The 22979-nt window shown below is 44.7% G+C and overlaps 1 pseudogene; it reads left to right on the top strand.

Moving 5' to 3' along the window:
* The first annotated feature begins 14093 nt into the window (after positions 1 to 14093).
* On the top strand, positions 14094 to 18376 carry LOC116887930 (annotated as a pseudogene).
* Positions 18377 to 22979: the final 4603 nt, after the last annotated feature.

Raw genomic sequence — 22979 nt, 5'->3', positions numbered from 1 at the left:
CTTTACACCTCCCTGTGAAGATTTCACTCAATACTTGCTGTTTCCTTTTTTAAATTTAAAGAGAGGGCCTCAATATGTAGCCTAGGTCTGCCTCAGCTTTTCAGTTGCTGGGATTATAGGTATCTTTCCATGTACCTCCAATATAAATGTATTCTGCTTCAACATTGGCAAGAGACAAACTCAGAAAACAAGCCTGCACTGTACCTTGACTATAGTGACGTGCAGAAATGTTAACTGCAATTTGTTAGCCTCTTTTATAACCATCCCTTGCCCAACTCTGACCTGATATCCTTCCGGCTAATCAGGTAAAACCTTTTGGAACCTATTAATAATAGCCCACTAGGTTCCACCAACTGAAGAATGTCAGCATCTGAACCCTACAATACAGATTTCCCTTCATTATGGCCTTTATTACTGTAAAACAAGTGGTATTCTGAGAAGCCTGAATCTCTGTTCCTGGGCCATAGTCTCTCATTTGGATTCAGAAGAAGAAAGTGTCTTTTATCCTCTTTGCAGTAAGAATTGTGGTTTTCCATCAACAGCACTTTATACTGGTATGGGGGAGGTGTTATATTTGGAACCTTCTCAAGCATACCAAAAGGGTCAGAGTGTCAAATCCAAATCACCTGGGGAAACACAAGCTCCATTTCTGCTTGTTAAAATTTTGCTGTCCTTGCTTTGTTTTCAGAAGTTGACCCAGATAGTTGGGACTATAGGCGTGAGCCGCTACACCTGGCTACTTCCCATTTATCTACTCTCTCCTTTTTTATTTTTTTCGTCCTCCTTCCTTGTCCCTCAACCCTCCTGTCTTAGCCTTTGAGCTACAGGTTGTATTACAGGTATATGCCACCAGGCCCACCTAGGAAACATTAAGTAAGCAACCAGCCCCAACCTGGGAAATGTTTGGGAGAGGTAGGGGTAGGTGTGAAGATGGATTGTCTTTTCATGCAAAAAAGTCTTAGTAATGTTGACCACACAGCAGGAGTCTGAAGTGAAGTGGCCCACCATGAGAAATCTTTAAAGTTTCTTAGGGAAAAAGATAACTTTACACTTCAAGGAAGTGGCCTTAGTTAATGTCTACCCTGGGGTTTAGAGGAGGAAGCAGGATATTCATGACTTAAGCTACATGGCAGGGATCACTTCTCTGGGTAGGGGAGAGGGGATTGGTTAATATGACCAAGCAACCTGACAGTGGTCAGGCTGTTACCAACCCCCAGGTGGCAGGGGGCACCAGTTGTGTTCTTGTCCTGCTTGCAGGATTACATATGTCTACCTCTTAAGCGTTTCGTTATCTGGGAGGCCTGGGTTTACTAAGGGAAGACTCCTGTCCCAACACCAGATTGTATTAATGTACTTGGGAAATTAAATTATATCATTAGAATAAGCTACAGGTTTCCAAACACAATAGATGGCTTGTGTGCACTGTGTAAAAGAAATGAGAAGGGGGACCAAATGGTAGAACCCATTGTAATTTAAAACAACTACAAATCAAAATTGGATTTCAGTAAGCCTAACTTAAACTGGGAGTGGTAATCAGGTAAAATTACACCTGTAATCCCAGGCCTTGGGAAGTAGAGACAGGTTTAGGAGTTCAAGGGCATCTTCAGCTACATAGTTTGAGGCCCTTCTGGGTTACATGCAACCCTGTTAACATTAACCTACTAGATACCATACTTCAGCAACAGAACACACTAGAGTACTGGCTGCTTCCCCTGGAGATCAGATGGTAGAATGGGCACTGGGGTTCAGTGCCACTACCCAGAATTATAAGACAGTATGCCATTGAGTATCATGAGTTCAGTGTGTGCATGAGGTCCCGGGTTCAATTCCCAGTACCGCTCAAAAGAAAACAAAGAAAAGAAAATTAAAACACAATACTCAAGGCTGAGATATGGCTCTGAAGTTAAGAGTACTTGACAGCAGAGGCAGAAACAGGATTCCCTGAGTTCAAGGCCAGTCTGATCCACATAATAAATTCCAGGCCAGGTAAGACCCTGTTTTTTGTTTTTAAAGAGCCCTTGGAGAAGACCTAAGTTCAGTTCCCAGAACCCACATGGCAGTTCACAATCATCCACACACATAGTGCACATATGTACATGTAGGTAAACACTCATTAAAAAAATCTAAAAATGACACCATTCCATTGGGAACTCCTTATAGATGGGTAATTCTTACAGAATGCTGCTTTGCTTTAATGCTGAAGACTGACTCTAGGGCCACACAGGTGCTAAGGAAGCAATGCTAGACAAGCATGCTACTGTGTCCTCAAGTCACTCACATCATGTTCTCTCCCCTCCCCCCTCTTTCTGACAAGGTCTCATGTAGCTCATGCTGGTCTCAAACTTGCTATACAGTGGAGGGTGACCTTGAATTTCTGATCCTTTTTCTTGTCCAGATGCTGGGGTTATACATATATACCACCATACCCAGTACATAATGACGCTTGGGACAGAATTGGGGGCTTTTTGCACGCTAGGCTGGCATTCTACCAACTGACCTACATCTCCAACCCAAATACAAATGACTACTGAACCATACCCTCAGGTTCCAGCACTCCCTTTTTTTTTTTTTTTTTTTTTTTGGAGCTGGGACCGAACCCAGGGCCTTGCGCTTGTAGGGCAAGTGCTCTCACCACTGAGCTAAACCTCAACCTCCAGCACTCCTTTTCCTTTTATTTTGAGACAAAGACTCAATACATTGTTCCCAATTGTCCGTACTGACCTTAGACACACCCTGTAGCAGTAACTTAAGTTTCTTTGCTTATTAGGATGATAAAAGGCTGCAACAGAAGCGAATTAAAGAGGACAAGGTTTCTTTTAGTTCACAGTTCAAGACAGTCCATTCTGGCGGGAACTCAAGAGCTGGAAGCAGCTGGTCATAGACCTGCAGTGGGAAAGAGGGATGAATGCAGTCAGTCACTGCTTGCTGCTCAGCTCTCTCTCTCTCTCTCTCTCTCTCTCTCTCTCTCTCTCTCTCTCCACTTATGCAGCCCAGCATCCATCTAGGGAATGGTATTGCCCACAGTGAATGAATCTTCCCACTTCAATGAATACAATCAAGATAACAGCCCCCAACGCATGCCCCAAGGCCCTTTTCTCAGATGTTTCTAGATTGGATCAAGCTGATAACACCATCCCAAGTCTACCCCCATCAACGTATCATGCAAACACATCTCTTTTAATCCAAACCTTTCATTTTTGTCCCCATAGGAAATGACTTATTCTACAATATAAAATTCACTCACTGCCCCCACACCCTGGCAATAGCAAAGAGACACCTTGGTGATGATGTCAGGGGCAGAATAGATGGCAAACCGTTGTTCAACCTAGCCTGATGTCTGGCTTGGTGGACAAAGTTGTTTTATGCCTAGGACACATAAAAATCAAATCAAACCAGGCAGTGCAGCACAGTGTGAGGAGGACAGATACAGACCTGGCTCTGGACTGCCACGCTACCCACAGACCTGTCCTCCAATGCACAGCACAGGCAGGTTACAAACACCTCTTTGCTACCACACCATGTGGCATAGATGGAGGATGTCAACCAAGGAACATGCCAGTCATGTGGCCATCCTACAGCGGGAGCCACCACAATGGGCAAGTGTGTGGTGGTCAGATGGGAGAGAAAGAGAAGGGGCGGGGTTTGAGCATGATGAAGAGAAATGGAACTGGAGACTCAAGAGCAGAGAGGAATAACCTGTTGTGAGTCACCAGCCCTGCCAGCAGGGGCCATGGTGAGGTCCCAGCCCGATCTTCTGCTGAGATCCATGTCTGAGTCTGTGGCTATGCAGCAGCAGGGGGCGGGACAGCCACTGGGAACCATATGGATATCCGGCTGTGTATGACTGTTTCCATCTCTCACCAGTGGCCACACTGAGGAGAATGTGCCCTGTGCCTGGCTCACACAGCACAGGGGAGCTGTCTCTGGTGATAGGGGTGTGGGTATGTGTGGTGGCATGGGTACAGACATGATGCCCCACCAACACCACCTACAGCTGACTTGAGAGTGGGTGAGCTGGCCTTGTCCCTCACCAGCTGCAGCACTCAGGAGAGCAGACCCTGTACCTTGCCTGGGCAACACAGTGGAGCTGGCCCTGTTGGCAAAGGTCGGGTGAGTCAGCTCTCAGATTGTGAGCTCAAGAGAGCTGGTATAGCCCCACATGCTGCAGCGCTTTGTGAGAGTGGGTCCTGTACCTTGAGTGAGCAGCACAGTAATGGACTGTTTGTGGGGGCATGGGTGTGGGTGAGCCGTCCAGAGGGCATGAGAGCAGGGGAGATGACCCTGCCTCCACCCGATGGCAGCATTGGGTGACCTAACCAGAGCAGTGCTCAAGAGCTTGCCCTGTGGTGCAGATGGAGACTGGTGAGCTAATGGCCTCTGCTGCCACCCAGGCCCAGATCCAGGGCCCTGAATTGGTCCAGCCCAAAATCTCTATCATCTGTGAATGGTTGGAACATGTGAAAGGGCCAGTCCTGCTGATCCAAAGCTGCAGGATCTCTATGACACAGGGCAACAACAGGATAACTGGGAGGAGTCCCAGTGAGGATCCAATATTGATGATGTCAGAGAAGCCAGAGATCTCGAACCAGACCAGTGACTCATTGCAATGGACATTTGCAAGTGAAGACGTGTGGACAGAGAGAGATACTGTGGGGCACGCTGAGACACACTACAGCAGTGCCTATGATGAGTTTCCTATGCTTTGTTAGTGTCGTCCTTCTTGGTGTGTCTGTGTTTATTTTGGGGGAGCATTGCAAGGGTGAAGGATGGATATGAGGGGATGGGGAGATTAGCAGGACTGGGGTGCATGGTGTGAAACTCAAAAAGAATCAATAAAAAGTAAAAGAAAATTCATTCACTCCGCTTTAAAACTCCTATAACCATTAACAATTCCAAAAGTTTCAAAGCCGTCTGTCAGGGCTGGTGAGATGGCTTAGTGAAGGTGCTTCCTGTGTAAGACTAGTGCCCTGAGTTCAGTCACTTCCGGTGGTGAGAGGGAACTGACTTCACAACGCCATCCTCTCACTTCCATATGTGCACTATGCGCACACCAAAATAACGAATGAAAAAAATGTTAAACCCGGATCCGGAGAGTCCTCTTCCTGTCTGAAACTTCGGAGCCAGGCCTCCACTGTCTGTTTCCCTTAGCATTCTTATCTTCCAAGCTCCTGCTAGAGTGTGCCGGCGAGCCCTGATTACAGCGTTGGACAGCGTTTCTAATCCAAAGCTCCAGATTGTCACATCCCAGCCATAAAACAGTTCTAAAGGCCTAAAACCCAGTTAGGTTTACCTCAGCAGCAACCCTGCAGCTCAGCACCAGTTTTTGTCTTCTTTTCCCTTTGCTGTGATAGAATACTAACCAAAACAGCTTCCGGACAAAGGGTTTCTTTTACTTCACAAAGATACTTTACATCATGGTGGGAAACTCAAAGCATCATGCACTTGGTCACCTCAGATGCACAATCAGAAAAAATAAATAAATAAATAAACATAAAATAAATAAAATCTAAAAAAATGTACTCTAAAAAAACCTAAACAACAAATAGTAAGTAGTAATTGTATGTCTTTTGTAAGCATTAGAATGTGAATTACAGAAAAATTAAGGAAATAGTGTTAAAAAAAACTGATGCAGCAACGTTGTTTGTATCATTGAAAATGAGTTAAGTTCTAAGGTTTGTATCTTTATTGTTTTACTTTTTGCTGTAGTTCTGTTTGAGACAGACTGGTCTCAGAATCCGCTCCCTGACCCCCATCCTAGCCTCCTGAGTGCAGGAATGACAGATGTTAGTCAGCAAGTCAAGCTTTTATTCTATTTGTTAATGTGAAAAAAGCCATAAGTCAATACACTTATTAAACTAACATTCATTTTTTAAAAATTAATTAATTAATTAATTTACGTATTTATGTATTTACTTACTTACTTATTGTGGTTTTTTGAGACAGGATTTCTCTGTGTACCACTGGCTATCCTGGAACTTGCTGTATAGTTCAGTCTGGCCTTGAAGGCCTGCCTCTGCCTCCCAAATTCTGGGATTAAAGGTGAGCACCATTACACCAGACTTCATTTGCTGACTGTAAACATAGTTGCAGGTCGGACATAAGAGATCAGCAAAAATTGGCTAGCAGGATGTTCCAGTGGGTAAAGGTGCTTGCTTCCAATCCTGATGACCTGGGTTCCGTTAGGTCTCAAACCCAGGACAAATGGCTGAGTTGCCCATTAATATACCAAAGCAGATGCCGGCTGCCATATCATTACAGGGCATGGCTGGCATATCCTGACCCTTACCCTAAACTTCTCTAGCCTAGGGGTTGGACTGCCTTTCTCCCAGCTGCCCTTCCCTATATAATAAATAAACCATTTTGCTTATCTGCCTTTTTATGTAATCTCTGGCCAGTCTTGGCTCAGACACCCTGTTGGTTGACGGCTACTCTCTCCTCTTTCCCATACCCTCTCCTCACATGGCCCAATTCAGGGTCATGCTCACTCTGGACTCTTCCAGGTGTTTCTGACTCTGACTATGCTCTCTCTTTTTTTTCTTCCATTGGGAGCAGTTATATAGTTTCTTTTTTATTTCTCTTTTAATTCAAGTTCAGTCCCTGAACCCATATATTAGAGAGAGCCAACTCCTGCAGATTGTCCTCTGACCTCCACAAACTTGCTGTGCTACATGGACACACACGCACACACACACACACACACACTCCTGGGAAGGCTGGGCTTCATGACTGATGCAGGTTTGTTTGTTTGTTTGTTTGTTTGAATTCATTTATTTATTATATGTAAGACACACCAGAAGAGGGCATCAGATCTCTTTACAGATGGTTGTGAGCCACCATGTGGTTGCTGGGAATTGAACTCAGGACCTCTGGAAAAGCAGTCCGTGCTCTTAACCATTGAGCCATCTCTCCAGCCCCCATTGCAGGTTTATAATCAAAGAAACTCAACAGCCTAACTAAAAAGAATGAAATGACATGTTCGGGGCTAACCTGGGTGTGATGGGTTGTGTTATTTACAATTATTTACAATTGACAGCATTTACAATCACCCAAAAGTAGCCGGGTGTGGTGGTGCACGCCTTTAATCTCAGCACCCAGGAGGCAGAGGCAGGTGGAGCTCTGGGCATGACTGTGGGAGACTATCTTGATTGGGTTAGTGAGGGAAGATCCAGCAAAGGAGCAAAAGAGGCCTTGATTCTTTGCTTTCGGATTGTGGATCTGAGGTGACCAAGTGCATGATGCTTTGAGTTTCCCACCACGATGGAATGTATCTTTTGTGAAGTAAAAGAAACCCTTTCTCCTTAAGCTGTTTTTGTTAGTATTTTATCACAGCAAAGGGAAAAGAAGAGAAAAACTTTAAAAAAAAAGTCTTTAAAAAGGCAGTCCAGCATTGAACTGCCTGAGGATCCAGCTATACCTCTCTTGGGCATATACCCAAAAGATGCCCCAACATATAAAAAAGACACGTGCTCCACTATGTTCATCGCAGCCTTATTTATAATAGCCAGAAGCTGGAAATGCCCAGATGCCCTTCAACAGAGGAATGGATACAGAAAATGTGGTACATCTACACAATGGAATATTACTCAGCTATCAAAAACAACGACTTTATGAAATTAAGGAGGCAAATGGTTGGAACTGGAAAATATCATCCTGAGTGAGTTAACCCAATCACAGAAAGACATACATGGTATGCACTCATTGATAAGTGGCTATTAGCCCAAATGCTTGAATTACCCTAGATCCCTAGAACAAACGAAACTCAAGATGGATGATCAAAATGTGAATGCTTCACTCCTTCTTTAAAAGGGGAACAAGAATACCCTTGGCAGGGAAGAGAGAGGCAAAGATTAAAACAGAGACTGAAGGAACACCCATTCAGAGCCGGTCCCACATGTGGCCCATACATACAGCCACCCAATTAGACAAGATGGATGAAGCAAAGAAGTGCAGACCGACAGGAGCGGATGTAGATCGATCCTGAGAGACACAGCCAGAATACAGCAAATACAGAGGCGTAATGCCAGCAGTAAACCACTGAACTGAGAACGGGACCCCCTGTTGAAGGAATCAGAGAAAGAACTGGAAGAGCTTGAAGGGGCTGAGACCCCCATATGTACAACAATGCCAAGCAACCAGAGCTTCCAGGGACTAAGCCACTACCTAAAGACTATACATGGACTGACCCTGGACTCTGACCTCATAGGTAGCAATGAATATCCTAGTAAGAGCACCAGTGGAAGGGGAAGCCCTGGTCCTGTAAGACTGAACCCCAGTGAACTAGACTTTTTGGGGGAGGGTGGCAATGGGGGGGGGTGGGGAGGAACACCCATAAGGAAGGGGGGAAGGGGATGTTTGCCTGGAAACCGGGAAAGGGAATAACACTCGAAATGTATATAAGAAATATTCAAGTTAATAAAAAAAAAAAAGGCAGTCCAGGCTGGCCTCAAACTTAACATGTAGCCAAGAATGACCCTGAACTCTTGATTCTCCTTCCATGTGCTGTGATGTAGGTCAATATGATCAGTGACAATGATAAAGCAGTCACATTCTGTAGCCCAGGATGACCTTTACAGCCTTCCTAATCTTATCCTCTCGGTTACTGGGATTATAGACATACACCAGTATGCTTAACACGTTTAAAATCTAATCTGCATTTTGAACATTGTAAAACTTCCTTCTACAGCAGTGATTTTCAACCTTCATAATGCTATGACCCTTTAATACAGTAGTTCCTCATGCTGTGTTCACCCCTAACCATAACATTATTTTCGTTACTGTTTCATAGCTGTAATTTTGATACTGTTTTGAATCTTAATGTAAGTATCTGATTGTAGGAAATGTGATATGCGACTCCTGTGAAAGGGTCATTCCCAGCCCAAAGGGGTTGAGATAGATGCCCAGGTTGAGAGGCACTGTTCTAGATAATTAACCAAGCGTTGATTTATAATGTTTGGCAGTTACGGGTGTGATTTCATTAACCAGGAGGTTGGGAAGAGGTCCCCTGCAGTACCATGCAGGTATAACAGGCACAAGAAACCTGAAGGGCAAAATGAGAGTAAAAAAAAAATAGCAGCACAAATAGGAAGCATGAGGGCTTCCGTTGTTTGTATTTACTTTTGCTTGCTTTTTCTTGGTTTGGGATTTCGTTTTTTGGTATTAGGGACTGAGCCCAGGGCCTCACTCATGCTAAGTACACGTTTTACCACTGAGCGTCACACTCAATTCCAGAAAATAGGTTTCCCATATTTAATATCTCTTTCTGTTTAACATTTTATTTAATCTTGTTTCTATTCAAAAATTTTTTAATTTGCCTATTTTTGATTTTTAATAATTGTTTTTTGTTGTTGTTGTTGTTTTGTTTTGTTTTTTTAAATAGTCTCATATGCAGCTCTGGCTGACCGAGACTTCACAGGGATTTTTCTGCCTCTTCATCCTATGTGTTAAGGCAGGCATCCCCATGCTGAGAAGTTAACAATTGTCTCTGCCAATCAGTACAAGCCTATTAGCACATTGCACTGTGTCATGCTTCAAGGCCCAGCAGGCTATCTTATCCTGTCCCGTGTGCTACCTCCGTGCCTTTCATGAGGGCCCTCCTCCTCTTCCTAGCTCAGCAGAGCTCTGTAGAAGGCTACTTCATCTAACCCCAACCCAGTCTCTCCCCTACCTTATAGCCCTATCCCTGGAAGTCAGGTTGAATCCTGTTACTTGTTCTAAAACACCTCTTGGCTCAGAGGCATTGCTGTGTGGGTGCCATTGAGCCATTTCTCCACTCCACAAAACCTCTTTCTTGATTTCAAGTCCACATAATCACCTAACACCTGGACATCTTGAATGGTCCCCCAAACAACTAAAACACGGCAGAAACAGAACTCATCGCTTTCCTTTTCTGTCCTACTTTCATGAGGCTTCTATTCCTGTAGTCTTTGGCTTTTTCTATTTTTTCTTTTTTCTGTCTTTTTTTTTTTAAGATTTATTTATCTTATGTATGTCAGTACACTGTAGTATCTGTCCTCAGACACACCAGAAGAGGGCATTAGATCTTATTACAGATGGTTGTGAGCCACTATGTGGTTGCTGGGATTTGAACTCAGGACCTCTGGAAGAGCAGTCAGTGCTCATAACCACTGAGCCATCTTTCCAATCTCTCCCAGCTCCTTCTAATTTTTTTTTTTTTTTTTTTTTTTTTTTGGAGCTGGGGACCTAACCCAGGGCCTTGCGCGCTACTGGGCAAGCGCTCTACCACTGAGCTAAATCCCAACCCCTCCTTCTATTTTTTTCTTATATTCACTTCACCCCTTCTTTTCTTACATTTCCTTTTACTTATTTATGTTTATATTTTGAGGCAGAGCCTCACCATGCAGCTCTGCCTGGCCTGGAACTTGATCTGTGAAGGTTCTGCAGTGATCTATGGGCCTCTAGCTCCTGAGTGTTATGATTAAAAATGTGCACCACCACATCTACCAGCCTCCATTTCTTTTTTTGTCAGGCTCCCACTATGTGGCTCAGGCTGACTCTGGTTCTCTCTTTTTTTTTTTTTTTTTTCCTTGAGCTGGGGACCGAACCCAGGGCCTTGCGCTTCCTAGGCAAGCGCCCTACCGCTGAGCTAAATCCCCAACCCCTCAGGCTGACTCTGAACTTGTGGTCCTCCTGCCTCTCTGCTTTCCAGGTTTCAGGATTACAAATGTATACCATCACATCTGGCTCCTAGTTTTCCTTTAGGCTCCCAAGTGCACCCTGTTCCCTTCTTTCTTCAGCTTCTTTGGACATTTTTTCTCTCTGGGGACGTTTTTTTCTTCACTCTACTCTCCCTCTTGCCTGCTCTCCCTAACTTTATTCCAGCTGACTCTCAACCATCCCTCAGATTCCAACTGAGATGCTGCTTACTCTGGCCAATCTCTGGAAGATTAGAAGCTTATACACACTGTTTCCTGTTCTTCCAGCATGGATTTTTGCCACACAATAACAAGTGTCTGTTTAGCTGGTATGGGTGGTACATACACCAGTAATCCTAACACTTGAGGAATGAAGGCAGAAAGATCAGGAGTTCAAGACCAACCTTGGCAACTTAGAGAGTTCAAGGCCAGGCTACATAGCTCGTTGTTTCAAACTATTTAGCAACATCAACCTCTACCCTGAAGTCTCCCTGTGTGACTGTGAGGGCCACAAGACCAATGTTGTCCACAGCTCTATCCCAAGCTCGCTCCACTCACTGGCACCCTGGATCTGAGCAGAGGAATTTGTAAATGAATGAATGAGAGTTACATCCTGCATTTCACAAGACACCTTCCAGTCTCTGTGCTGCCATCACTTTCTAGCTGCTGAAAACAACAGTAGAAATCTATAGTTTTGCTTGTGCTTAAGGGGACAAAGTCAGAAAATGTCACCTTCTGAAATTGGAACTAATAGAATCAGGATTGAAAAAAATGAGATCAGCCATCTGCAAAATAATCCACTTTAAGGGTTGTTTGTATATATGATCCCACCGAGACAAGGGTGCTTTTTATGTCTCTGTGGTGGTCAACATGTTGCTGCAGGCTGGGAAGCTGCCAGAAGAAAGAAAGTGATAATGCCAATCAATTGTAACTGGATTGAAGTGATATTGCTGTACAAACAGGACAGCCTGTGTCTGTGTGGGGGCTTAAAGAGGACTGAGCCAAAGCACACATTTTCTGTTCGATTATCAGTAAGTATTGCATGCAGCCCTTTGCAGCTTACAAAGCACCAGTGTGTTTTACCTCAGAATCTCCAGGAAGACCCCACCAGAAATGCATTTTACACATACAGAATGTCCGTTCCTTCACTAAGACTGAGAAGGTTATAAAGTGAAGGACAGCAATACCTCTGGGGTAGGGGTTGGGGATGTGTCTCATAAACCTGGGTATGGTGCTGTACATATGTAATCTTAGCACTTGGCAGAGGTAGGAGGATCAACCTTCAGCTTCATTCTCAGCTACATAAAAAGTTGGAGGCCAGCTTTGGCTACTTGCAATCCTGTCTCTTACACACAAAATTATATATAATATCTGGACAGATACAGGAAGTTCTCAGAGTGACCAGGTAGACAACATCCACCTTTGTTCAATCTCAATTTGTCTTACTTTTGGCTTCAAAGAAGCCTGCCTTGGGCCCTAGGACACATAGAAGGGAGGTGGACTGAGGGGGAACACTGCTCACTACCAGGTAGACCTCTTGTTCATTCAGCAAACACTTAAGGGACTATGGGCCCAGCAGAGTGTTCAGAGCTTGAATAAGGTGACAATGCATAGGGTTCTGAGCTGGTGTTGTGGCACACATCTGTAGTCCCAACTACTCTGAAGGTTGAGGCAGGACGACTCCTTGGACCTACAAGTTTGAGATTAATCTAGTTAACACAGTCAAGATCCTATCTAAAGAAACCAAAGCAAGATATCCAACTCCTTCTCAAATCGATGACCATAATTCCAAGGGACAAACGAGAAAATAATTAGAGTATAGTGTGGGAGGCACTCTATGAAGAAGAGCTTATGCATGGGACCCATGGACTGGACATCTTCATTAATCTGGGGTAGGGTCTTAGCAAGACAAAAGGGAGCTGGAGAACTCAGCGGATGGTACAAGGAAGGTGTTCCAGGGAGAGAGCAGAAAATGAGACATGTAAATGAAGGGGAAGCAAGGGAGAAGTGAGGCTATGGAGAGAATAGCAGAATCCAAAATACTATCATAATGACTTTATAGTAACAGGTTATAAGACAAGAGACCAAGAGCTATCTATCACATTGTTAATTATAACCATGAATCATCACCAGTCAATTAAATCAATACTGATTCGACTTACTAGTCCTGATAATTTTATTTACACAACTATTCTTTCTCCTCTCTTCTTATTTAGTTTTATTTTTTGCTTTTGAGACAAGGTCTAGATATGTAGCCTTGGCTGGCCTGGGATTCACTATGTAAACCCTCCTCTCTCTGCCTCCATAGAGTAGTGCTGGGATCAAAGGCATGTGCCATCATATCTGGCCCCTGATAACTTTAAAATGAGAGATAATTGGAATCATATTATTAAGGTCCATAATTGCCAAAGCTGCCATGTGTTGTGTGTTCCTGTGGCTCAAGTCACCTCTTTGGCTAAGGTAGGGAAGGGTTCACGAGCCGAATACTGTCTCTAAATGAAAAAAAAAAGATGTTTCCTGGGGTGTAGATCAATGATAGAGTGAATATATGCCTAGCATTTTCTAGGCCTGGGGTTCAATCTCCAGCCCTGAAAAATCATAAAATAAAAAATAAACACTACTTGTATTTGCTAGTTTTGTGTGTCAACTTGACACAAACTAGAGTCATCAGAGAGAAAGGAGCCTCCCATTGTGGATGATGCCATCCCTGGGCCAGTGTTTCTGGGTTCTATAAAAAAAAAAAAAGAAAGAAAGCAGGCTGAGCAAGCCAGGGGAAGCAAGCCAGTAAGTAACATCTCTCCATGGCCTCTGCATCAGTTCCTGCCTATAAGTTTCTGCCCTGTTTCAGTTCCTGTCCTGACTTACTTTGGTAATGAACAGAAGTGTGGAAGTGTAAGCTGAATAAACCCTTTCCTCTCCATCTTCCTTTTGGTCATGGTGTTTCATCATAGCAATAGAAACCGTAAGACACTACCAAAAGTCACCCTGCTATGAAGTGGCTGACTTGACATCTAAATCAAGTTTTTCATTGACTCCAGAAGCCATACTGTAAGTCTGTCTCATGGTACAGCATCCTATCACACAAGTGCAGGAATCTGGATTTAAATAAAGTCATCAAAGGATTTTTGAGCCAAAGATTCAATATCCTTTTGTTCTCCGGTTGCTGAATAGAGGAAGAGACTAGGACATCAGAGACATAGACACAACAGAGGGCTTTCTCTTGGACAGGGTATCCTTGGACTAGAAAAGCACATTCTGAAAGTGAAGAGAAGGAGCGACACAACAGGACTTGGTACCTGACAGGATGTGGGGAATGAGGACAAGGAAACAGAAGGACTATTCCTAGCATTCTGGCTTCAAGAAATAGCCAAGTGGAGAGGCTAGAGCAACGCGCTTGAAGGGAGGGGGAGGCAGGAGTGATCTGTGAGTGAAACCTCCACCATGAATCTCCTCAATAAACCCAAGAGTGAGATGGCCCTAGAGGAGCTGCAGAAGCAGGAGGAGGAGGAATTCAACACAGGTCCCCTCTCTGTGGTCACGCAGTTGGTCAAAAACAGCACACAAGTGCTCATTTACTGTCGCATCAAGAAGGAACTCCTGGGCCAGGTGAAAGCCTTTGACAGGCACTGCAACGTGGTGCTAGAAAAAGTGAAGGAGATGTAGACTGAGGTCCCCAAGAGCATCGAGGGCGAGAAGAAGTCCAAGCCTGTCAACAAGGACCACTACATCTCCAAGATGTTCCTGTGTGGAGACTCAGTCATTGTGGTGCTGAGGAACCCATTTGTCACCCGAGAGAAAAGTGGAGGAGGGGTTGGGGATTTAGCTCGGTGGTAGAGCGCTTGTCTAGCAAGCGCAAGGCCCTGGGTTCGGTCCCCAGCTCCGAAACAAAAAAAGAAAAGTGGAGACCTCAGCCCTCTGAGAGCCTGCTCCCTGCCCTGCTGGGTCCTGGCAGAACCCTGCCCAATGGGCTAGAAATAAAACCCTGTGCTGTGTGTGTGTGTGTGTGTGTGTGTGTGTGTGTGTGTGTGTGTGTGTTTAAGAAAGAAATAGACAAGGGTTGGGGATTTAGCTCAGTGGTAGAGCGCTGCCTAGCAAGTGCAAAGCCCTGTTCTGGTCCCCAGCTCAAAAAAAAAAAAAAAAAAAAAAAAGAAAGAAACAAGTGATCCCTGGGTGTATGGGGCACTCTTACAATCCCAGTACTCAGGAATGTGAGGCCAGAAGATGAGGAGTTGGAAGCCAGCCTGTGCTATGCAGTAAGACTTTGCCTCAAGACTAAATAGAAAAGTGGCTGTGTGCAGGTTAGTTTTAGGTCAACTTGATGCAAGTCATCTAAGAGAAGGGAACCTCAATTAAGAAAAATGCCTCCATAAGATCAGGCTGTAAGTAGATCAGCATGATTGATGGGGAAGGTTCAGGCCATGGTGGGTGGTGTCATCCCTGGGCTGGTGGTCCTGGGTTCTATAAGAAAGCAGATGGAGGGCTGGAGAGATGGCCCAGTGGTTAAGAGCACTGTCTGCTCTTCCAGAGGTCCTGAGTTCAATTCCCAGCAACCACATGGTGGCTCATAACCATTTATAATCAGATCTGGTGCCCTCTTCTGGCCTGCAGGAATACATGCAGGCAGAAAGCTGTATGATGTATACATAATAAATAAATTGTTTTTTTTTTAAAAAAAAAAGCAGATGGAGCAAGCCATGAGAGGCAAGCCAGTAAGCAGCAGCACCTCTCCATGGCCTCTGCATCAGCTCCTGCCTCCAGGTTCCTGCTTTGAGCCAGATGTGGTGGTACATGCCATTAATCCCAGCACTCTGGAGGCAAAGACAGGAGAATCTCTGTGAGTTTGATGCCAGTCTGGTCTACACAAAGAAAGACCCTGTCTCAAAAAAAGCAAAAAACTTCAACATAGAAACACACAAACAGATAAAGTGAGGCATAGTGGGGTTGGGGATTTAGCTCAGCGGTAGAGCACTTGCCTAGCAAGCGCAAGGCCCTGGGTTCGGTCCCCAGCTCCGAGAAAAAAAAAAAAGTGAGGCATAGTGGTGCATGCCTTTAATCTTACCACTCAGGAGCCAGAAGCAGGAGGATCGCTCGTGATTTGAGGCCAACCTGATCGACATAGTCCCAGGACATCCAGGGCTACATAGTAAATCTCTGTGTAAAACAAAACAAAACAAGAAAAATTTAAACAAATAAATGAGAAATTTAGCCCAGGAGTGGAGGGAGGAGGTGTTCCCGGTAGCATGGTGGGAGAGCCACGTCTGGAGAGCTCTTGAGGGAAGGCATCGTGAAAAGGAACTGCCAGGAGAGACAGGCTGCCAGGCTTCGGACATGCGGCTCAGTGATAGGGCACTTGCCTAGCATGGAAATGGCACTGAGCTGCATCCCAGCATCAACAGTTAAAAGGACCTTTGGAAGTCGATTCAAACTTCTCACTAAAGACACCACCCCAGAGAATGACATTGGCCATGAGGATGTGGTCAATTGAGTATACATATCTTATAGTAAGGCTTAGGGCTAGGTCCCAACACCAATCCCAGTGCGTGTGTGTGTGTGTGTGTGTGTGTGTGTGTGTGTGTGTGTGTAGGGGTGTGGGACTATGAGAGGGAGGGGGCAGCAGGGAAAGAATGAGTGTGTGTGTGTGTGTGTGTGTGTGTGTGTGTAAGTGTGTAAACTTGCCCCATATAGGAGTCTGAGGAGCAGTATCACCTGGTGTTATGTAATAAACTTCCTGAGGACATGAAACAAAATATATAAAACACGCACACACACAAACACACACACACACACACACACACACACACACACACACTTTTTTTTTTAGAGACAGAGCCTCACTATACAACCCTGGCTGGCCTGGGCTACTCACCATGTAGAGCAAGCTTGCCTTGAATTCAGATATCCACCTGCTTCTGCTGGGATTAAAGGTGTCTACCACCACATCTGGCCAGCCCCAGTATTTCTCCTAGATTCCTTAGAATATAGGTTGTCCCATATATGACCGATTTGGTCCAACTATTCAAAGGTACAATACAGCTGGCCCTTCACAGCCACAAGTTCTACAAATCCTGTAGTTTCTGGTGTGGAACTGAACTGGAAAAAATCTGTGAAAACTCCATCTCTACTAAGCATATACACACTTAAAAAAAAAAAACCTTTATTCCCCAAGAAACATATGACAACTATTTATATCACATTTACATTATGTTAGGCTTAACAAATCTGGGGTGATGAGCTGATTTACTCAGTGTTCCAGCTAGTGTCTGTTGGAGGCTTTGAACACAGGCAGTCTTCTTGTGGAGGCCATATGCTTGACGCCTTTGGTATACAGTTGTTCCTAATTATCCATGGAGGGACTGCTTCCAGAACCCCTGGTATACCTAAGTTGGAGGGTTCTCAAGAACCTTACAGAAAACTGAATAGGTAAAAGTAATCCAGGGACAGTGCTGTGTCCAAGGGCTCACACGTGCTCCTTGGGCTAGCTCAACCTATACCTCTAGCCCCTAGAGATGACTCACGGTACAAGCAAGGGTGTGAGGGGTTATGGAGAGCTACTCTAACATTGTTGATTCCTTTCACTCCCATTGCAGACACCTCATACTGGGAATTAAACCCAGGACCCAGTGCACGCTAAGCACACAGTCTATCACCGAGCATCCATCAACTTTAAACCAAAATCCCCATGGACAATGAGGGATGAGCATAAAGCACAGCAGCCAAGCTTACAGCCTCTACAACGAGGATGCCTGTGTTCAAAGCCTCCATCAACGTTCACTAGCTGAAATACTGAGTAAGTCCATTCGCCTGCTGATTTTGGCTTTCCCATCTGCAAAAAGAGTTGAGAGTTGCACTAACTGCATAGGGTTTGCTCTGAAGATAAAGCCAAGAAGACTACTCCCCTAGCAGGCAGCACACTATATTGAGTGTTAACTGATCCTGTCCAAACAGAATGTGTTTGGCCAGTTATGGCTTCTAAATCCATTCTGCAATCTGATTGTTCAGTAAAAGCACTCAGGATATTGGGAAAGCTAAGAAAATAACTTGGATGCTTTGGAGCACAATATGATCACTGCTATTTTTAAAGATTTCATCCAAGTAGATACTCATCAGAAGAAAACTTTGAACCTGGTTAAACCTCCCCTTTCTTCAGTTTGGTCAGTTTTTACATTGAGTCACATCTGATAGTTGTGTACTAACGGTGGAGAGGGAGTGGAAGGACAAGGTAAAAAGCACATTTTGTTGTTGTTGTTGTTGTTGTTTAGTTGGTTGTTAGAAATATTTGCAGCCTGGTACATGCCTTTAGTCCCAGCAATCAAGAGGCTGAGGCAGGAGGATGTCTGTGAGTTTGAGGCTAGTCTGGTTTACAGAGTGAGTTCCAGGACAGCAAAGGCTACACAGAGAAACCCTATCTGTCTCAACAAACAAAAATGATTTGTTATTATTTTGTGTGCATGCATATGTGTGCATGTTGGAGCACATGCCATGACACATGTGGGGTCAGTCTCCCCTTCCCTTTTATGTGAGTTCTGGGGTTCAAACTCAGGCCACCAATCTTGCTTGATTGATTGTCTATCTGTGACACTTTCTTGTCCTGGTTTGGTTACTGAGATGCTCTTACTATCCAGACCAGAATGGCCTCAAACTTGCAGTGATTTTCCTGCCTCTGCCTCCTAGGTGCTGAGATTGCAAGTGTGCACACCACACCCAGCAAAGTCCCTAAGCCCTAGTGTCGGATACCATTGCAGCTTGGCTCAGGGCTTGTGAGGGAGGAGTCATTTACATTCTTCTTTGCAGAGGTAGGAAATAGGGCCTAGAGAGGTTAAGAGACAAGTCTGAGCTTATCTAACAAACAGGGATGAGGCAGGATAAAAAATCCAGGCAGTCTGATGTCAAACATCCCTGAGGTTAGGGGTTGGTGTTTGTAGTTCTAGGGGAAAGTCATGTATACTCTGGGGCGGGGCAATGGTACTAAGTAAGGGGGACTCTGGCTTTTGGGCAATGAATAGGGGTTGCTGGTGTGTAGCTTACCACAAAGATGTTCTCAGAGTCTCTGCCTTGGGGGCTGTATGTCTGCAATCAGCATGTGCATGGTTGATGGGGGGAGGTCCCCCAGTCTGGAGCCACGCCAGATGTTTGTAGTGATTCTATGTAATGAAAAGGCTGCAGCTTCTCAGCATGAGCATCTTGCATGCATACTTACAACTAGCTTCATCCTGTAACTCAGAAAACTTCAAAGGTCTTCCTGGCCAGGCCCAGCCCAAAGCAGAGCTGGGGAGGCGGCAGGAGTTCAAGCCTCAAGCACCCCAGTGGGACCCCTTTGCTTGTGCATCACTTTGGGTGTGTCAAGCTCTCTTTACACCCAGGAACTCTATGTCCTCACACAGCCCCCTCCAGAGAAAGGTCTTCCTCAAGGCTTCTCTCCTGCCTGCCACCCGAGAGAAAGATAGTCCCCTTTACACGTCTTCTCTGTCTAACGAAGCCTCAGGTGTCCACCATAGTCCCTTAAGATGAAGCTCCACCGTGATGCTTCTCTCAATTCCTCAAAAAGGGAAGGTTAACAAAGCAGCTAGTGCTTTGGAAACACCTAGTTTGTGTCAGCTGTGGAATTGGCTTTTTCCATAATCACCTCATCATTTCTTCATAAACTTGCACATTAGTCCACACCTGAGTTTCAGTATTCAGAGGCTGAGGTGGGAGGATCCTTTTGAGGCCAACCTTTCGGCAACACAAACCACATCTCAAAACAAAACAAAACAACAACAACAAAAAAAAAACCCAAAAAACTTACAACTATCAATGCAAAAAAAAAAATAAAAAATAAAACCCAAAACCAAACCAAACCAAAAAACCCCACAGCTCTCATCCTAAGGGAATAAGAGGTAGTGACCAGGGAGATAGAACAGACTTAGGGTGCCCCAAATTCCATGTTCCAATATGGAGCAGCAGAGATCTTATAGTTTTGGAGAACAGAGAAAGTCATAAATCAAGGCAAGTTTAAAATACATTGGTGGGCAACGTGAGAACACACTCAGGAGAGAGAAGCAAGGGGATCTCTGAGGTGAGGCCAATCTGGTCTACAAAGCGAGTTTTAGGACAGTCAGGGCTACACAGAGAAATGGTCTTGGGGGAAAATAAATAAAATAAAAAAATAAAAATCCATTGGTGGGTACATCAGAGAGGCAGAGACAGGGAGATGGGAAAGCCTTTCTACAGGCTCAAAATATTATCTGATGGCATTCTTACCTTTTAGATTGGTAGAAGCTAGTCCCTGCTAGGTCAGTAGATTCTGAGGTTTTTATCTATTATCACAAGTTCTAGTAAAGTGGGGATGGGTAGGCAAGGAATGGCTGTCGCAGAAGGCCCAGAACTTAGCCCAAGATAATGTATTAGCCTCTGGCCCTGCAACATTCCAGTCTTTCCACAGTACTAAAGTCCTTATCAGCCAATTGGTCTGGACAGACACAGCTTCTCTTCAGGAGTTTTTGTTCACAGCCAGATGCAGATTCTTTTCAGAAGTTTTCATTCACACACTATACCCAAGTTTTTACAGATGAAGAGGTTCAGAGCAACTTGGCTAAGGCCTCACAGCTAAGGACATGGATTGAGTCCACTGTGTCCCTTTGAATTTGAATTGTCCATTTCACAGCACACTATCTCAGCCAAGATACCTGCTTTTATATTTTTTAGCTCCTCCAGCAATCCATCAGCAAATACTGTTGGCTCTTCCTTCAAAACATATCTCAATCCACTGCTGTCATCATCCCCATGGTGACCTTTTGCTGGGATTAGTGCAATAGTGTTTTATCTGCTCCTCTGTCCCTGGGACAGAGCTGGTTTGAGCTGGGGTTTCATAAGTCCTGACTGGATTCAAAGAGATGCTTACCTACTTAGCAGAGGATTACTTTAAACTCCCGTTTCCTTCCTCCACTTTTCAAGTGCTAGGATTTCATGCATGTACCATCTTGCCCAGTTTATGTGGTGCGAGGGATTGAACCCAGAGCCATATGTTTGATAGATAGGCACTCTGCCAACTGAGATCCATCACCAGACTCTGCCTCTAGTTCCCTCTATAGTCTATTCATCACACAAAAGCCAAAGGCATCCTATTAAAACACAAAGCAGGGCTGGAGAGATGGCTCAGCAGTTAAGAGCACTGACTGCCCTTAGCCCAAGAGAAGAACCAAGAGGTCCTGAGTTCAAATCCCAGCAACTACATGGTGGCTCACAACCATATGTAATTGGATCTGATGCCCTCTTCTGGTGTGTCTGAAGATAGCAACACATATAACTAAAATAAACAAATCTTAAAAAAAAAAAAAAAAGCCAGCCATGATGGCTCGGCCTTTAATCCCAGTACTCAGGAGGCAGAGGTAAGTGATCTCTGTGAGTTCCAGGTCAGTCAGGGCTATAGAATACATCTCTGTCTCAATAAAAAGAAACAAAATAACAAAACAAAGTAAAACAAAACAAGCCACAAGCCAAACTGCACTGCCCCACTCTCACATCTGTAAGGGCTTTCATTTCATATGTAGTATAAATCCCTCTGTTACTGTTACTGTTAGCTTTGGTGGGTCATCTAACCACCTTTCTGCCTCTTTTTCACCGATCCTTCTGCTCCAGCTGGGCTGCGTTCTGAGCATGTCCAACACAACACAGACGCTTGCCTCAAGGCCTTTGTACCTATTACTGCTGCCTGGAGCAGTTACAAATCTCCATGCTTCCTCGTTCACTCACTGCTTGCTTGCTTGCTTTCTTGTTTCTGTTTTGGTTTGGTTTGGTTTTTATGGGTTTTTTCCCCCAAGACAGGCTTTCTCTGTGTAGCCCAGGTTGTTCCGGAACTGGCTTTGTAGAACAGGCTGTCATACTAGGTTCAGCCCTGCCTTTTGAATCTTCATTTGAATGAAGTCAAACCTCCCCCATTATCCAGTATAAGCACGCAGCCAACAGCCCACCAGCACCGTCTATTTTCTTGCCCTTATCACCAACTGTGACGGCTTATTTTATCTGTCAACTTGACAACACCACAGGGAGCACAGCAAAAGGAATTTGGGACTAGGTCTCCTGTTGTCCAATTGGCCACAGACTAACTTTTAGCTGACCTTAAACTTCTCAGTCCCCTGTTACCACCTGCAAGAATTGACATTACAGGCATTTGCCACCCTACCTGGCTCTAGAAACTTGTTTAGACATTATTCCTGGGTGTCTGTGAAGACACTTGAACTGGGGAGACTGGAGGTATAACTCAGAAGCAGGGCCCTTGTTCTGAGGTCCTGGATTCAGTCCTCAGCATTGCAAAAAAAAGAAAAAAAAAAGAAAAGAAAGAAAGAAAAGAAAGAAGCCCTACTGGAATCAGCAGAGTAAACAAAGCACATTACTCTCCCAGATGTGAGCAGGCCTCCCCCATTCAGTCCTTCGAAGGTTTGAGTACAGTCAAGGCCTGGGTAAGAAAGAATGACTTTTATTTTGTTGAGATGAGGGGTCTGAACTTTCTTCCAATATACTATTTTAGTGTTTATTTGGAAATTTCACATAGTGCATCCTGATCACATTCACTTGCCAGCCATCCCAGCCCCTCCCACTTGTGACCCCTCTAAAACAAAAGGAAAAGAAGGAAGAAAAAAAAGCCAAGTCATATTTGTGCTGTCTAAATACTTACTACATCATGGTCAATCTCCCAGTGTCAGGCCCTTAAAGAAGATGGTGTCCTTCCCCACCCCGGCCCCTGCCAGAAGCCATCAACTGTAAAGAGCTACATTTCAGGATGCCTTATCACAAGTTTTAAGAGTTTTCTTCAATGTCTTCTTGTCTAGATTGTTTCTTTTGGGGGAGGTGAGATTGTCACAGAAGCCTTCTATGTCTCTCATTTTCAACTGTGAGTGGTTTTTGGGGGGGGGGTGCAGTATAAAATAGGGTTTCTCTGTATAGCCCTGGCTGCCCTGGAACTCTGTAGACCAGGCTGGCCTTGAACTCAGAGATCTGCCTACCTCTGCCTCCCAAGTGCTGAGATTAAAGGCACATGCCACTACCACCTGACAAACTTACATGTGTGTGAGAGAGAAAGAGTGTGTGTGTGTGTGTGTGTGTGTGTGTGTGTGTGTAAAGAGACAGAGGGCAGGATGGAGGGAGAGAGAGAGGAAGAGAGAGGGAGGAAGGAGAGAGAGAAAGAGGAGGGAGAGAGAGATTGACCCAATATTGTACCCCTGGCTGGCCTAGAACTCATTTTGTACACATGCTGGCCTAGAACTAGATCCACCTACCTCTGTCTCAGAGGGGTGTGTGTGTGTGTGTGTGTGTGTGTGTATACATACATACATATATACATACATGCAC

The sequence above is a fragment of the Rattus rattus genome, chromosome X (genome assembly GCF_011064425.1).
Source record: "Rattus rattus isolate New Zealand chromosome X, Rrattus_CSIRO_v1, whole genome shotgun sequence".
Taxonomy (NCBI): domain Eukaryota; kingdom Metazoa; phylum Chordata; class Mammalia; order Rodentia; family Muridae; genus Rattus; species Rattus rattus.
This window is presented reverse-complemented; position numbering and strand designations above follow the sequence as displayed.